At 44.1% G+C, this 3,955-nt stretch overlaps 1 protein-coding gene across 6 annotated transcripts in view; it reads left to right on the forward strand.

Annotated features, from left to right (window-relative positions):
• Positions 1 to 3,540: 3,540 nt before the first annotated feature.
• The window catches only part of Igsf5 (immunoglobulin superfamily member 5), a 59,177-nt gene continuing 58,762 nt past the window's right edge, over positions 3,541 to 3,955 (forward strand). For 3 of the 6 annotated variants that reach the window (XM_029560534.1, XM_029560537.1, XM_029560535.1), the window contains exon 1: positions 3,541 to 3,679. The gene's annotated coding sequence lies outside the window, so the exon portion shown is untranslated. The remainder of the gene's footprint in view (positions 3,680 to 3,955) is intronic. The other 3 variants (XM_008826922.3, XM_029560538.1, XM_008826920.3) reach the window with 2 other exon arrangements.

Genomic DNA, 3,955 nt, shown 5'->3' on the forward strand with positions numbered 1-3,955 from the left:
CGCCTTCTGGGATTTGGAAATAACTCAAAAATAACAACTTGAACCTGTGCAACAAAAAAGGATGCTTTGTTTTGATGCTTGGTTCTCCTTGTTCTCATTTTGCATGACTGAATGCCAAACCCCTTTTCCTCCTACTCCCTCCCCATCTTTCTCTTCCTCATCTGTTGCACTTTCCTGCCCAGACTCGTGATCCTGCCTCCACTCCCTATAGAGAGAGGATTTTCTTTGTCTCCTGCCTGCTTGGTTCTGTCTCTATGTCTTACCTGCTTGCTGGGTTCTTTCTCTATCTCCTCTTCACTCTGTACTTAATCTGCCACTATGGGAAACACCCACTCAAAGTCTCAGGGTCTCACACCTCTTGCTTGTCTTCTTAAATCCTTAAAACAACTAGGACTTTTGGATACAATCAGGCCAAAATGCCTGAAGTTCCTGTGCACCACTGCCTGGCCTCAGTACGAGTTAGATAATGACTCTGCTTGGCCAGACACCGGAAGCTTAAACTTCAATATTTTGAAAAATTTAGAAAATTTCTGCCATCGTAAATGCAAATGGTCTGAATTACCATACATCCAAGCTTCCTTTCATCTCTGTGCTAATCCCTCCCTCTGGGTCTCATGTTCTTCCCATCAGGTTCTTCTGGCTAAGACAGTTTCATGGGATCCCAACCTGCCAGGGGCTTCTGCCCCTCCTCCTTCTCCCCCCACCCCTCCACCTTAGCTTTTGATCCTATCATAGCCGATGAACTGCCTCTGATTAGGATCCATCCCCAACCTCCTGCTCCCCAGCCTGAGGCACAGCCAAGTCCTTCCCATGTTCTCCCCTTGCTATACTCTCCCTTTTCTCCCATTTCAGGGCTCAACCCAGCTCTCCTCCTTTCTCCAACTTGAACTCCCTCTCCACACCATGAGCTTCCCCCTCTTCAGTGCCGCTCTAAGTCCATCACCCACTCTCCTTCCACTGACTCTCCTCTACTTGAGGAAATCCAAAACCTTCAACACTTCCTTGCCAAATATTCCCTAGTCTCCCCTATTATGGCTTCTAGCTCAAATAACCCATTTATCCCCCCGTATCTAACTTCTACTTTGATTCTAGACCCCACCTCCAGTACCCCTGCCCCTGCATTCACTCATGGACAGGACACCACTGCCATCTCTCCCACTCCAACAGTTATAAAGTCTAAAAAGGGTTATAGCACAGTTTTCCCTAATTGATTATGCTGGAGGTTGTTAATGTCAATTCAATAATGTTTAACTATGTACCAACTGCTTTTTTCCACCTAAAGCAAGGTTTTGGTAGACCACTCTCTAAACTACATAAGGTAAAAGATTTACCTGGAAACTTATAAAACACAATATTTACACGGGTAATATTAACTTATTACATTATCTTATGTATATAATTTAGATTCCATGCTCTTTTAATAAGATGATGCTACACACTACTTTATTCTGAGTTAAACTACTACCATCTTCATGACTTCAGCTGTGTCCAAAAAATCATCACAATTGGACTTGTTGACTTAAGTAACTAATTAAAGGAGGAGGGTAAACAGGGTCAGTGGACCCTCACCTGAGTATCCAGCTGCTCTTCCCAGCCAACTGTATGTAATCTGGCCCTAATCACATGGTCTCCTGGGTTTGGGGAGGACTAAAGTATATTATCTGGAAAAGGCTAGGAAGAGAAGGCTTGCTCCATGCTGGGTTAAAGCTTTCCAATGTAAATACTCTCAGGTCACTCATATACCTCAGCAACCCCTCAGTCATCTCTGTAAGTAAGCTCAGAATAGCTGATTATCTCATTTAGCTACAGGTGGGCGTTACAGTATTATACTACAACCTGAAAAGGGGAAAAACATTGCTTAGTATCCCCAGGAAAAGAAGTCTCACAACAGATGGAAAATTTGTTTCTTAATGTTGTTGTGCCTCATGGTGATTAAAAAAAGAAAATGGAAAATTAGAGGATGTTGGAAGGGTATGAGAATGGAGACATGTTTTAGAAAGGATTTATGTATGAAAATTATGATGGTTGGATATTTCCAGAATTGACAGAGAAATGAGAGAGCTGGGCAGATAATGAAGGTCTGTGTAGGGTTGTTACAGTATAACAAGGATGAGACAAGGGTAATGTGTAGACAATCTTGAAATTTCTATGGTCATAACTTAGTCAACTAGTCTAAGTATGTCTAGTCAAGGTTTATTTAAGGATGTTACCCAAGTTCTATCTATATAACACATAGTAATTAATGTACCAGGCTGGTGTAACTAACCTTGTTGGATGTTTAATAGCCAAACTTTAAGGAAGGCCTATATTTATCTGGTGAAAGAGACTTAAAGGGACAAATTTTTGTTCCTTGCCCTCCAAGGTCAAACAAGTTCCAGGGGCTATGGCGCATCTCTCGAAATGTCCTGTAACTTTGGAGAGTAATCTGTCCTCTTGTTCAGGGAGGGCATGGAGACCCCAGAAGATAGACTTGTACCAGTGTCCAGTCTACAAAGAGGAGGGTCAACACAGAGGGAACATTTCCTCCATGTTTCCAAGCGAAGCCCCAGTCAAGCAGGAGCTTTTGACTTATCTTCACGTAGATGGAACTGGTAAAAGAAAAGCCTGAGGAGCCAGGGGCTCCCCCCAAGCCCATGTGACTCCTGAGGACCAAATCCTCACATGACCTTAAGAGTAAAAATAAATTAGTTTATTTGGGCCAACAGTATGGTCTTAAACACCCAAAAGGAAAGTATAACCAAAATAAAAGTCATCAGTGTATTTTAAAGGTTCAAGGGATTACACAACCCAGACAGACATAAGTTATTATGTTATTTAGACAATTATCTCTCATTGATAATACCAAGAATAATATGATAATGATAATAATAATAATAATAATAATAATAATAATAATAAACTCTGCTTTCTCCTGATCAACCCTATTTGTCATACGGCTGCTTTTTACCTATCAGTTACCTGGTGACATTCTGAGGTTTCGTTTTTTTTAAAAGCTAAGTTAATACATTCCTAAGGTTTTACTTGATAAGCCGAAAGGTGAATTTTTATTTAGAGGACTAAAGGCAGAGCAAGACAATTCGGGCCTTGAGCTATAACATTCCCACTCTCCAGAAGCAGGAATTTCTAACCGGCCTGGAGAATCTTCCAAACAGTCCAGACTTTTTCAAGAAACTGCTGGTCAAACTCCCAGAGGCTGTCAAGATTCAGAGCATGTTGCCCTTAGGGCTTTTTTTTTTTTCTCACAGGCTCTGTTTCCCCAGATGTGGAGAGTTTTCCAGGAGGGAACCGGTTTCACCAGGACATAGGCCTTTGGTAGAGGCAGTTGGAGGCCAGGTCAAGGTGTTTTGGCTTGGTGTTTGGGGCAGAGGGAATCTGGCAGGCTCTACCAGGTGGCAAAGGACTTCTGAACCAGACTACGGAGACAAGGACTGAAGGAAAGAGGCTCCACCTCTGCTTCTTCCCCTAGGCCTGGACTTCTTGTGTTTGGACTGGCTAATGTTTAACAGCAAATAATGCCTGCAGTTAGGGGTGGTCACACCTCTGTGGCATAGCCACTGACAGGACAGGCCATTTCATGAAGAACTTCCTGTTACCAGTCCAGTCCTGTCAGAATTAGTTCCTGTGTTTCTGTGGAGAGCTGTGGACAGCTGACAGGGGCCAGGAGCTTTACCTGCCTGAGGTGAGGGAGCCGGCCAGTGTGCCTCTCCTGGGATGGGCGCTTTGGGGTGGGCTTTTCTTTAGGGCTTTGCCAGGCTCTGGTGGCCCTTGGTGGCGTCCCCCATGACAGCCTTAGCCGATCACAAGCAGAATGTTTGTCTTGCAGTTTCCAGAGTTGAAACTGAAACAAGGCCACTCTCTGGGCTCACACATACCAGTCATTCCTCCAGCCTCCCACGTAGAGCTGCGCTGGGCCACCCCGGGTGGGGGGGCGGAGAGAGAGAGAGAGGGGGGGGGA

The sequence above is a fragment of the Nannospalax galili genome, unplaced genomic scaffold (genome assembly GCF_000622305.1).
Source record: "Nannospalax galili isolate Female #2095 unplaced genomic scaffold, S.galili_v1.0 scaffold192, whole genome shotgun sequence".
NCBI classification, from domain to species: domain Eukaryota; kingdom Metazoa; phylum Chordata; class Mammalia; order Rodentia; family Spalacidae; genus Nannospalax; species Nannospalax galili.